The sequence below is a fragment of the Ranitomeya imitator genome, chromosome 1 (assembly GCF_032444005.1).
Source record: "Ranitomeya imitator isolate aRanImi1 chromosome 1, aRanImi1.pri, whole genome shotgun sequence".
Lineage (NCBI taxonomy): Eukaryota > Metazoa > Chordata > Amphibia > Anura > Dendrobatidae > Ranitomeya > Ranitomeya imitator.
Window position 1 is genome coordinate 1,115,660,294 of NC_091282.1, and position 14,470 is coordinate 1,115,674,763.

General features: G+C 42.6%; 1 protein-coding gene across 5 annotated transcripts in view; it reads right to left on the minus strand.

Annotated features, from left to right (window-relative positions):
- SLC7A2 (solute carrier family 7 member 2) overlaps positions 1–14,470 on the minus strand; it is a 155,736-nt gene that overhangs the window by 75,545 nt on the left and 65,721 nt on the right. The window contains exon 1 of one of the 5 annotated variants that reach the window (XM_069744400.1): positions 4,376–4,438. The exons of the other annotated variants lie outside the window; for them this stretch is intronic. The gene's annotated coding sequence lies outside the window, so the exon portion shown is untranslated. Of the gene's footprint in view, positions 1–4,375; positions 4,439–14,470 lie in introns of those variants that run through there. 5 annotated transcript variants of the gene reach the window in all.

Here is a 14,470-nt window from a genome sequence, read left to right on the forward strand (position 1 = left end):
CTGTTGTTGTTTAATAACCTGATTAGAGAAGCAGAGCGTGCTCTGTACAATCAGTAATAGACTTTTCTGATCAAATAGGCTGTCATTATACTCAACAGCTCATGTCGTGTTTACACATGTTCTGCGGTCGGCTGCTGGGAGAATAACAACCTCATTTTCTCCCTTTAGCTGCTGCTTCAGTAGGCCAGCTACAAGGATGTAAATGATGTAAATGCTATTTACCTGCAGATTAATCTCATATCTAAAAGTAAATAGTGCTTCTGGATATGACAATTAAGCGAAAGGAGTGGCATCACTAGCTTGTAGGGCACATAGTCCTCAGAGTATGGGCGCAGCCAGATGGACGTATAAATCGGACCACAATACTCGGACTGGCCAGTGGCTCTCCAGACAGTTGCATAGCAATACATGAAGTTGTCACGCTCGGTCGGGAGAGCTGCCGGCCAGTCCGTACATTAAGGTTTGATCTCGGTCAAATTTATACAGTTGTCTGACTGCAACCTATATCTGATTTATCAAGATAAACACTTCCCTTTAATCCAAGGTTGCAATAAAGATATACCAAATGGCACATGAAATAAAAAACAGCCCAACAACATGTGTAGTATAGAGTACAACCTGCAACTAACAGGTAATGGTGTATAAGGGTTAATGAGTGTAGGATTGGATTTTGGGGAGATACATGGTAAACTTTGGGCTCCAAGGAAAAAAAGGTTTAATTCTTCAGATCTGTTTGTTAAAATCATATACTTATCAGTGTACCCGCTTTTCCACCTTTTCGTATCTAATTATTATGTAGGAACAATGTAATATTAGCCAGCAGCCAATATTGCACACTTTTTCCATGCCTACAATATATTTGCTTGCCCTAAGTGAGGAGCTGATTCGGCAGTCTTCATAACTCCATTGGAGATGACCATATTCATAAAAGTCCACTTCTCCTATATGTATTTGTGACACATATAGGAACATATGTGTTCCTCCACTAAACTTCTATCTCTCACTTCCTCCTTTGGCCTCACTCAATGGTCTTCTACAGCCACCCACAAAGATGGTCACACACTGGACCTCATTCTCACCCGCCTCTGCTCCCTATCTAACCTCTCAAACTCACCTCTTCCTCTTTCTGACCACAACCTACTTACATTCTCTTCCCTTTCCACTCCTTGTCTACAACCCCCACCCCACAAACTCTCACACCCTCGCAGAAATCTTAAACACCTTGATCTTCACTCACTCTCTGAATCCCTCCTCCCTCTCACAGACATAAGCTCCCTACACAATGCGGATGATGCTGCCACTCTATATAACACCACAATAGCTGCAGCTTTGGAATCTCTTGCCCCTCTCACACATACCAAAGCTCGCAAAATCAACAGACAACCCTGGCACACCAGCATGACAAAAGAACTGAGGCGAGCTTCCAGAGCTGCTGAGCGCAGATGGAAAAGATCCCACTCCATCGAGCACTTCATCGCATTCAAACAGTCCCTCACTGCTTTCAAAACCATGCTCGCCACAGCAAAACAAACCTACTTCTCATCTCTCATATCCTCCCTGTCTCACAACCCCAAACAGTTATTCAACACCTTCAACTCTCTCCTCCGTCCCCCAGCACCTCCTCCCTCCCCACTCATCTCAGCTGAAGACTTTGCCTCATTTTTCAAGCAGAAAATTGAGAACATCAGAGACAATTTTAGTAAACAACCCCCAGAACCCTTCCTCCCAACTACCCAGCCCTCCACCTCCAAAACCAACTTCTCCACCATTACAGAAGACGGACTCTCCACTCTACTCTCAAGATCGCATCTCACCACCTGTGCACTTGACCCACTCCCATCCCACTTCATCCCAAACCTCACCACAGTCTTCATCCCAACCCTAACCCATCTCTTTAACCTATCACTAACAACTGGCATTTTCCCCTCAAGCTTTAAACATGCCACAATCACACCTATCCTCAAAAAGCCCTCTCTTGACCCATCCTCTGTATCTAGCTATCGCCCTATATCACTTCTCCCCTTTGCCTCAAAACTACTGGAACAACATGTCCATATTGAACTGTCCTCCCATCTATCTTCCTGCTCCTTCTTCGACCGCTTTCAATCAGGCTTCCGGTCACACCACTCCACTGAAACTGCCCTAACTAAGGTCACCAATGACCTATTAACCGCCAAGAGCAAGCGACACTACTCTGTCCTCCTCCTCCTGGACCTGTCCTCTGCCTTTGACACAGTGGACCATTCCCTGCTGCTGCAGACCCTCTCATCCCTTGGCATCACAGAATTGGCCCTATCCTGGATCTCATCATACCTAACTGACCGTACATTCAGCGTCTCCCACTCACACACCACCTCCTCACCTCGCCCCCTATCTGTCGGAGTCCCGCAAGGTTCAGTTCTAGGACCCCTGCTCTTCTCCATCTACACCTTTGGCCTGGGACAGCTCATAGAATCTCACGGCTTTCAGTATCATCTCTATGCTGACGACACACAGATCTACATCTCTGGACCAGATATCACCTCCCTACTAACCAGAATCCCTCAATGTCTGTCTGCTATTTCATCCTTCTTCTCCACTAGATTTCTAAAACTTAACATGGACAAAACAGAATTCATCATCTTTCCCCCATCTCACGCGATCTCCCCAACGAACCTATCCATTACAGTAAACGGCTGCCCACTCTCCCCAGTCCCACAAGCCCGCTGTCTTGGGGTAATCCTTGACACTGATCTCTCCTTTAAACCACATATCCAAACCCTTTCCACTTCCTGCCGCCTCCAACTCAAAAATATTTCACGGATCCGCACATTCCTAAACCAAGAATCTGCAAAAACCCTAGTCCATGCCCTCATCATCTCCCGCCTTGACTACTGTAACCTCCTGCTCTGTGGCCTCCCCTCTAACACTCTTGCACCCCTCCAATCTATTCTAAACTCTGCTGCCCGACTAATCCACCTGTCCCCCCGCTATTCCCCGGCCTCTCCCCTCTGTCAATCCCTGCACTGGCTCCCCATCACCCAGAGACTCCAGTACAAAAGCCTAACCATGACATATAAAGCCATCCACAACCTGTCTCCTCCATACATCTGTGACCTCGTCTCCCGGTACTTTCCTGCACGCAACCTCCGATCCTCACAAGATCTCCTTCTCTACTCCCCTATTATCTCCTCTTCCCACAATCGCATACAAGATTTCTCTCGTGCATCCCCCCTACTCTGGAATGCTCTACCACAACATATCAGACTCTCGCCTACCATCGAAACCTTCAAAAAGAACCTGAAGACCCACCTCTTCCGACAAGCCTACAACCTGCAGTAACCACCGATTGACCAAACCGCTGCACGGCCAGCTCTACCCTCACCTACTGTATCCTCACCCATCCCTTGTAGATTGTGAGCCCTCGCGGGCAGGGTCCTCTCACCTCCTGTACCAGTTGTGACTTGTATTTTTCAAGATTATTGTACTTGTTTTATTATGTATACCCCTCCTCACATGTAAAGCGCCATGGAATAAATGGCGCTATAATAATAAATAATAATAATAATAATAACATTTATTAGTCTTAACCCCAGCCTGGATCAGTGTACAGCATATAAAAATTGTACTTTTATGTTAAAGGGGTGGTCTGAATCACAATTTTCAATCTAATTGCCTAAAAATTTAATGCTATAATCTACGGTAACCTACTTTTTAATATTCTATTTAATATTATAATTTTGATCAGAAGTAACAAGACAAATACCCAGCTTGCAAAGAACAGCGCCGCCGCAAGTGATCTCACTTGCAGGGTCGCTGGTCTCTGCACAACGTGTAATCCCTTTACACTGAGAACTGACAGTGCGCTCTGTTGCTGGCTCATTATCTCTGATCAGAGCTGACAAGAGAGCGCACTGTCATTGTGCACATCGCACAGTGACAAGAATCTACTGAGCATCTGCCAAAATTAACAACTGACGCAGGCTCATTAGAGCTGTAATCAATACCACTGATGACAGTTCCTTTAGGCTGATGATGCTTCCTTCGCTTGAGTATCCCAGCATGATGCGTCAAAAATGAAGTAATAAAAAAAAAAATAAAGCAGTTACATAGTGTAGTTAGGGAAGGATAGGGACTTTTTAATGAAAGTATATTAAAAATAGATTAGATTATGGGATTCAATAGAATGAGAATTAATTTGTGTTTCGGACCACCCAAGAATGATCTTATTGTAATGATAGGAATAGAGAAATTGATATATTTCAGCAATAGAGAAAAACAACATTGCAGAATGTGTCAAACATAAAGGCGACCTAAACACCATAGTACAATATGTAAAGTACTAGTAGTTGTACTGTAAGATGTAAAAGGATATTAAAACAATGAGATGAAAAACCTGAGTGTTTGTGTCCAAAATTTTCCTATATAAATAATTCTTTACAGATCAATCCCAATTTGCTTCCTCGGCCGGCATCAGACTGTGCACAGCTTGCAAACATGAGCCATATACTGCCAGTGTTAGGAAAGCGCTTTCACATAGCGTGTTTGCTTGTTCACTTATGGGGGTGGAGGGAGAAAGTGACCGGTGATTGGATGGTCCCTGACATGGTGCAAATAGCTGTGACTACGGGAGCCATAAATCATGTATATAATGGGAATGAAGACACACAGCAGGAAATATGGCACAGAGATATATCTGGATCATGTGTGCACCATACTATCCTCAAGTATAGGAACATTTCACTGGGAAATCACACTAACATTCTACATCAACACTGTAACATCCATAAGAAGGAAACACACAGGATGACAGTTTTTTCATACGTTAATTACTTTTACGGAGTCTTTTAACCCTTTCATGACCGGACAAATATTCGTTTTTGCACACCCATTTTTTCCCTCTCTTTTGGGGCTTCATTTTACCATATAATGTTCTGAAAAATGAGAAAAAAAAATCCAAGTGAAGTGGACTGGTGTAAAAAACCTCAATACGGCTATTTATTTTTGGGGTTTTGTTTTTACGGTGTTTATTGTATGGTAAAAATGCCTTGACAATATTATTTTGCAGGACAGGATGGTTATGGCAATACCAATGCCAAAGTTGTATATTTTATTTGTTAATACAAAATTCTGAAATGTGTAAAAAAATATACATAATGTCACTTTTACTATATACTGAACTACTGCAGCATATTGCAGTATGTAGTAAAATTAATAATCTCCTATGAAGTCCAGCCACAGACTCTGCTTCATTGTACTACAATTATGGTGGCAATGAGGGCCTTCAGTAAGTCCTTGCTTGCCATGGCAGTATGTCGGCATCTCGCCATCTGCAGGGGTCTGATGGGCATTGGCATGGACCCCCTTGGATCGCACCACTTAGATTAGCGCCTGATACAGTCACTGCTGTTAGAGGTAGTGGTGCTTGAATAAGATAGCTGGCAGCTGCCATGTATAGTGCGGGCTCAGCTCCTGAGCTTGCTCCATGCGCCCAAGATAAGGCACAACAGTGCATACCTATTTCAGGAAGGGGTTAATTATTACACTTAAAACCCACAGTTCCCTAACTGGCACACCAAATATTTTGAGACTACTGCATCAACAGGTGTGTGGTTGTAGAGGTGCACAGGTAGCAGTGGCATCTAAGCCCTGACACCCGAGAGGGTATAAAGACCCCTCGCTACTTGAGAACACACCAGTATGTCATATGGCACATGGTAGGTAGGTAGTGGCCCTGTGCAGTACTATCAGTGGCTTAATTAAAGTTCAAAGGGCCTTGGCGAAAACTTTGGACCCCCTCCCCCCCCCGCCCAGCCTCTGAATATTGGTCAGGTGTATGGGCTCTTGTAGCTGTCTAAGTCTTTTAAGGACATAGGAGTTTCCCCACTCCCCCATTACATAGTAATGTCTCCTATCTTTGGCTCCTTTCTTGTATATATGTCCCCCATCCTGGTACAGCTCTGGCAAAAATTAAGAGACCACCACATCAAAACCATGTCATGGGCAACCCAATCTCCGGACCCGATCCCCATTGAAAACCTCTAGAATGTAATCAAGAGGATGATGGATAGTCACAAGCCATCAAAGAAGAACTGCTTACATTTTTTGTGCCAGAAGCAGTGTGAATGACTGATGGAAAGCATGCCAAGACGCATGAAAGCGGTGATTAAAAAATCATGGTTATTCCACAAAATATTGATTTCTGAACTCTTCCTGAGTTAAAACGTTATTATTGTTGTTTCTAAAAGATTATGAACTTGTTTTCTTTGCATTATTTCTGGTCTGAAAGCCCTGTTTGTTTTTTTAGTTTTGACCATTTATCCTTTTCAGGAAAAAAAAATACAAAACTTATTGCTTGGAAATTCGGAGACATGTTGTCAGAAGTTTATAGAATAAAAGAACAATTTAAATTTTACTGAAAAATATACCCATAAAGAGAAAAATCAGACAAATTGAACATTTTGCAGTGGTCTCTTAATTTTTGCCAGAGCTGTATGCAAGTTCCTTATTCTGTCCCCATCCTAATATATATATATATGTCCTCAATACTGTTATATGTGTTCCCCATCCTGGCCCCATTCTGATATATATGGACTCCATCCTGAACACATGCTGATATGTATGTTCCAATCATGGTATATATGTCCCTTATCCTGGGCCCCATCCTGGTATATATCCCCCATCCTTGGTACATATATTCCCCATCCTGGGCCAATCCTGATATATATATATATATATATATATATATATATATATATATATATATATATAGCCCACAACCTGGTATATATGTCCTTTATCCTGCCTGGGCCCCATCCTGGAATATATGGTATGTTCCCCATCCTGGGATATGTCCCCCATTCTGCCGCTGTTCTTTAATGCATAGAAGAAAGAAATGATTATAGTTACCCTCATTCCACTCTCCACCTCCACTATTCTGAAGTGGGCAACTGACTCCAGAGTTCAAGGGACGGAAGCGCATGATGTCACTGCTATGCGCCCCAGGTTACATGCACGCCGATGTCAGCTGCTGGCCTCTTATTGGCCGGCAGCGTGTATCGCAGCACATGGGACTCTTCACTTCAGTTGAACGTGCGTCAGAAGACACACATCCAGTTGAAATTTGCACTGGCATCACCCGCACCGGCCCAGTGGCAAACTCTGTGACTGCAATTGTTACGCCCCTGATCGCAGCCATCTGGTGACATATATAAATATTTCTGGTCTTGTTGGATCAGATTGGTTTTCCAATAAGAACATGAGGTCTGTGCCTAAGGGTGGCCGCGTGATACGACATTTAGTGCTCAGGGTCAGCCTTGATGAAGCAGTTGTTGGTGTAGGATATCTCATCATCATCATGATGTTTGGGGTAGTTTTATCTTAAAGTAAATCTATAATATGCATAATATAACATCATATCCTCAGGTATGGTCAGGTTTGTGGTGCAGTATGGCAGGAAGCTGGACATCTCCTTTCACACCCATTTCGACAGGTTGATAAATGTGAATGAGTATTTTTAAGGCTAGGGGAAAAGGACAGTATAAAGAAATTGGTCTGATTTACATCCAGAAAAGTTGGTCGATTTTTTTTTCTCACTTTCCACCCATGTGTGGTCCGTGAGTCAGTGAATGGGTGAATCTCGTCCGATTTCTGGAGGAAAATTATGAATTCTGTGATTTTTTTAACATGCAAATTCAGTCAGTGAAAAAAATCGCTCTTCTGCACTGCCTCATTGAATAACATTGGTCCTAGTGCAGTTGTTTTTTTTTGGATAGCGCTTAGATAGAACTCATTCGCTGATTATCGGCTTGTATAATTGGGTCTGTGATCACCCAATGAACAAGCAATACACTCATTCCTAAGGTGGTTGGATTGGACCTGGTGAGTGCTTGTATGTAGCTGACGGTCCGGTGCTCATTTACCGTCCGCGCTCGGCAGCTGTAAATGCACCTTTACCCTTGGCCACTCTTTAATGCTCTCTATTAGATAACAGCCCTTTAAGTAAAGGGTTATAGGAACGGTTTTCCTTCACACTGGACTGCCAGACTGCTAAAGTTGTGGGAAACAGGGTGTAGTCACATATCTGCTGTTTAGTAGAGGGGGAGTAAGAGGACACACTTTATTCCCACTATTTTAACTCTTCCAAGACATTTTTCAGATGTCTGCAGTAAAACCTACAATGTTTTATGTCTTAAAGGGGTTGTTCAGTCAGGAAAATCTTGCAGCACCCTTCTGGTGTTGTTTCCTACCTCACCATCTGGAGACTGGCATGGTTCCTTTGACCACAACCCTTTCCCATTGCTTCTGGAGAGAAGGGCAGCACGACCTTTTGGCAACTTTACCCCCACTTGTTTGCTAATGTTGTGGTCATTGAGCTTTGTACACACACAGACAATAGATATGGTGGGAACCGCCAGCGCTGGGTCCTTAGTGTGCACAGTCGGCATGATGGCACGTACATCCATGAGGTGCGATATACAATAGGGACCCCCACAACCTTTATTCTTCATGTCGGCTGTGCATACACTTTATAAATCGCTATTACAGCCAATTTACAACTATTCTTTACACTAAGCATCAGTCATCTGTCCTCATAAATAGTTCACTGCAATAAATAACAAGTATTAGGTGTATATTACAAGGAGTATCAAAGTCAATAGCGTTACAAAATACTTATACTAGAAACCAAAGATTTCACTTTTCTTAATTTTATATATATTTATCAATATTAATATTTATTTTATATAATAATATTTAAATTATTTAATACGTTTTTTACTTATTCCTTTTATTTTCATTATTCATAAACTTTGGAAAAATTGTTTTTTTCTGTTATTATCATTATCATAGTTATCAAGTACACAAAAACCCCCACACAGAATTGTGTGTAATTAGTTCTTAGCCTAGGAAAATGATATAGTCTCTAAAGATGTGCATCAGTCACGCACATACAGTCAGTCTGCGCGTTATTATTCCATATACAGCCTAGTTAATAGGCTACTGTACAGACACATCTTTATCCATTCTCATTGCATACACTACGTAGAGCCTGAGGCCTTTCTATTCTTGGGGATGTTAAACAAATGTTAAAGTCATTGATTGGGAAGAAACCACTTACCATCATAGACAGTATTTGCATTACGTAATATGTTGGTCCAGGCCGCCTCCGAGCCTAACAGCTTAATTGTTAACCTAAATTTCCCATATATGTAAACTGGCCATATTTATAGCTTGCAGACCTTACTTTGACCACGGGCTGGAACCCAACTTGAGCACCTCAAATCACAACCAGGCATGGCGTATATTCTTTCTCTGAGGCCGGTTTCACACGTCTATTTTGAGTACTGGAAAAAACGGTACCGGAGATATCTGTGGTGTCTGTGTGTCCGTGCGTGTAATACTTGCAGCACACGTGTTCTGTCCCACGCCGTAATCCATGTCTGGCGGCTAAATAGTTTTCAACCTGGACGGTGCCAAGATGCTGAGATCGCAGCCTCAGTAACTAGCGGTGACATCAGCACCGGCATTTTCCCACAGTCCTGAGGTCACCGCAGTTCAGCCTGGCCTCGATGATGTCACCACTAGTGAATGATGCTGCGATATCAGAATCCCATTCCCCAGTGGTTCTCAGCCTGGACGGTCACATCTTGGCACCATCCAGGTTGAAAACTATTTAGCCCCCAGACATGGATTACGGCGTGGGAACGAACGACGGACAGGTATGGTATACTGTTTTGTTTTTTTTTTAGTTTTATTACTGGAGATCGAGGGCTTCGGTAGAATTAGGCGAGGTCATAAGTATAGTTTAATTTAGAATAATAAAGAAGTCTGTGTCATTTTTTTCAATTAAAAGACTTTATTATGGCTGTGTCTTTATTTACCGTATAACTATAGGATTAGTAATGGATAGGTGTCTTATAGACGCTTCTCCATTACTAAGCCGTGGGCTTGATGTCGCCTTACAATACAAAGGTGACATCAACCCCACAAATATTACCCCACTTGCCAACGCTACAGGGCAAGTGGGAAGAGTCGGGCAAAGTGCCAGAATTAGTGCATCTAATAGATGAGCCTTTTCTGGGCAGCTGCGGGCTGCTATTTTTAGGCTGGGGGGCCTATATCCATTGCCCCTTACCAGGCTGAGAATATCAGCCCCCAGCTGTCAGATTTAGCAAGGCTAGTTGTCAAAAATGGGGGGAAACCCCACACCGGTTTTTGAAATTATTTATTAAAATAATTAATAAAACAGCGTGGTGACCCCTCTATTCTTCATAACTAGCCTTGCAGAAACTGACAGCTGAGGGTTGCAGCCCTCAGCTGTGAGTTTTGCCTGGTTGGTTAAAGACAATAGGGGAACCCACGCTAAATTTATCATTCATTTATTTTGTTACATCGCAGGCGGCGGCTGATGAATACCCCCATCCACCGCTCCTGCTGTCACTGTTATTAGCAACAGCAGGTGTCAGATGATGGGAATAAGAGTCCCAAAAGCCCCAACCTGCTGTCATCTTTCTGACTTTAATATAACTCTCATAATTCTCCTCTGCTCGTGCCGATCTCTGGCAGAGCAGGGGAGAATGATGAGAGCCGTCTTCATCACCTGCTGCCGGAGAACAGCGCTTACGGTAGCGCTTCTTCCCTGCTGCCGATGCGTGTCACACGGATGATATCAATGTGTGTTCTCTATGTGCACGTGTGCGGGACATTTTGCCGTCCGTGCTGACGGTAAAAAATGGACATGTCTATGTGTGGGGCACACGGACCATGGAAACACACTGATATGTGCACAGACCCATTCATTTGAAGGGGTCTATGTGTGCACGTGTCTCTGGTACGTGTGAAAACTGTCACCACACGTACCAGAGACACCGATGTGAGAAAGAGGCCTTATATTGGGTCATACCAGGTGTATTAAGAAAATATATAGAACACAGTAGTCATCGTAGCAAAACTGGGCTCCATGACTTTACACAAGGCTAATCTGGGACAGAGTGGCCTGTACTTGACACCCGGTACCTTTAATTCTTATTTACCAACTATCAAAGAAGTATAGAATTTCATAAGAGCAAGGAAATAGCATTGAGACCACTAATCTTTATCTTTATTTACACTGACTGGCATGTCTAGACTCATGCTTCATGTTCTTTTCAGCAGCCAATGCAATTAGGCAACAATATACTGACTGACCCATTGACTTACAGTACAGACCAAAAGTTTGGACACACCTTCTAATTTAAAGATTTTTCTGTATTTTCATGACTATGAAAATTGTACATTCACAATGAAGGTATCAAAACTTTGAATTAACTCATGTGGAATTATATACTTAACAAAAAAGTGTGAAACAACTGAAAATATGTCTTATATTCTAGGTTCTTTAAACTAGCCACCTTTTGCTTTGTTGACTGCTTTCCACAGTCTTGGCATTCTCTTGATGAGCTTCAAGAGGTAGTCACCGGAAATGGTCTTCCAACAATCTTGAAGGAGTTCCCAGAGATGCTTAGCACTTGTTGGCCCTTTTGCCTTCACTCTGTGGTCCAGCTCACCCCAAACCATCTCGATTGGGTTCAGGTCTGGTGACTATAGAGGCCAGGTCATCTGGCATAGCACCCCATCACTCTCGTTCTTGGTCAAATAGCCCTTATACAGCCTGGAGGTGTGTTTGGGGTCATTGTCCTGTTGAAAAATAAATGATGGTCCAACTAAACGCAAACCGGATGGAATAGCATGCCGCTGCAAGATGCTGTGGTAGCCATGCTGGTTCAGTATGCCGTCAATTTTGAATAAATCCCCAACAGTGTCAACAGCAAAGCACCCCCACACCATCACACCTCCTCCTCCATGCTTCATGGTGGGAACCAGGCATATAGAGTCCATCCGTTCACCTTTTCTGCGTCGCACAAAGACACGGTGGTTGGAACCAAATATCTCAAATTTGGACTCATCAGACCAAAGCACAGATTTCCACTGGTCTAATGTCCATTCCTTGTGTTCTTTAACCCAAAGAAGTCTCTTCTGTCCTTAGCAGTGGTTTCCTAGCAGCTATTTTACCATGAAGGCCTGCTGCACAAAGTCTCCTCTTAACAGTTGTTGTAGAGATGTGTCTGCTGCTAGAACTCTGTGTGGCATTGACCTGGTCTCTAATCTGAGCTGCTGTTAACCTATGATTTCTGAGGCTGGTGACTCGGATAAACTTATCCTCAGAAGCAGAGGTGACTCTTGGTCTTCCTTTCCTGGGGCGGTCCTCATGTAAGCCAGTTTCTTTATAGCGCTTGATGGTTTTGCCACTGCACTTGGGGACACTTTTAAAGTTTTCCCAATTTTTCGGACTGACTGACCATTTCTTAAAGTAATGATGGCCACTCATTTTTCTTTACTTAGCTGCTTTTTTCTTGCCATAATACAAATTCTAACAGTCTAGTCAGTAGGACTATCAGCTGTGTATCCACCAGACTTCTGCACAACACAAATGATGGCCCCAATCCCATTTATAAGGCAAGAAATCCCGCTTATTAAACCTGACAGGGCACACTTGTGAAGTGAAAACCATTTCCGGTGACTACCTCGTGAAGCTCATCAAGAGAATGCCAAGAGTGTGCAAAAGCAGTCATCAAAGCAAAAGGTGGCTACTTTGAGGAACCTAGAATATAAGACATAATTTCAGTTGTTTCACACTTTTTTGTTAAGTATATAATTCCACATGTGTTAAATCATAGTTTTGATGCCTTCAGTGTGAATTTACAATTTTCATAGTCATGAAAATACAGAAAAATCTTTAACCCCTTTACTCCCAAGGGTGGTTTGCATGTCAATGACCAGGCCAATTTTTACAATTCTGACCACTGTCCCTTTATGAGGTTATAACTCTGGAACGCTTCAACGGATCCTGGTGATTCTGACATTGTTTTCTCGTGACATATTGTACTTCATGATAGGGGTAAAATTTCTTTGATAATACCTGCGTTTATTTGTGAAAAAAACGGAAATTTGGAGAAAATTTTGAAAATTTCGCAATTTTCCAACTTTGAATTTTTATGCAATTAAATCACAGAGATATGTCACACAAAATACTTAATAAGTAACATTTCCCACCTGTCTACTTTACATCAGCACAATTTTGGAACCAACATTTTTTTTTGTTAGGGAGTTATAAGGGTTAAAAGTTGACCAGCAATTTCTCATTTTTACAACACCATTTTTTTTTAGGGACCTCATCTCATTTGAAGTCATTTTGAGGGGTCTATATGATAGAAAATACCCAAGTGTGACACCATTCTAAAAACTGCACCCCTCAAGGTGCTCAAAACCATATTCAAGAAGTTTATTAACCCTTCTGGTGCTTCACAGGAATTTTTGGAATGTTTAAGTAAAAATGAACATTTAACTTTTTTTCACAAAAAATTTACTTCAGCTCCAATTTGTTTTATTTTACCAAGGGTAACAGGAGAAAATGGACCACAAAAGTTGTTGTACAATTTGTCCTAAGTACGCCGATACCCCATATGTGGGGGTAAACCACTGTTTGGGCGCATGGCAGAGCTCGGAAGCGAAGGAGGGCAATTTGACTTTTCAATGCAAAATTGACAGGAATTGAGATGGGACGCCATGTTGCGTTTGGAGAGCCACTGATGTGCCTAAACATTGAAACTCCCCACAAGTGACACCATTTTGGAAAGTAGACCCCCTAAGGAACTTATCTAGAGGTGTGGTGAGCACTTTGACCCACCAAGTGCTTCACAGAAGTTTATAATGCAGAACCGTAAAAATAAAAAATCATATTTTTTCACAAAAATTATATTTTTGCCCCCAATTTTTTATTTTCCCAAGGGTAAGAGAAGAAATTGGGCCCCAAAAGTTGTTGTACAATTTGTCCTGAGTACGCTGATACCTGATATGTGGGGGTAAACCACTGTTTGGGCGCATGGCAGAGCTCAGAAGGGAAGGAGCGCCGTTTGACTTATCAATGCAAAATTGACAGGAATTGAGATGGGACGCCATGTTGCATTTGGAGAGCCACTAATGTGCCTAAACATTGAAACCCCCACAAGTGACACCATTTTGGAAAGTAGACCCCCTAAGGAACTTATCTAGAGGTGTGGTGAGCACTTTGACCCACCAAGGGCTTCACAGAAGTTTATAATGCCGAGCCATAAAAATAAAACAAAATTTTTTTTCCCACAAAAATTATTTTTTAGCCCCCAGTTTTGTATTTTCCCGAGGGTAACAGGAGAAATTGGACCCCAAAAGTTGTTGTCCAATTTGTCCTGAGTACCCTGATACCCCATATGTGGGGGGGAACCACCGTTTGGGCGCATGGGAGGGCTCGGAAGGGAAGGAGCGCCATTTGGAATGCAGGCTTAGATGGAATGGTCTGCAGGCATCACATTGCGTTTGTAGAGCCCCTAATGTACCTAAACAGTAGAAACCCCCTACAAGTGACACCATTTTGAAAAGTAGACCCCCTAAGGAACTCATCTAGATGTGTTGTGAG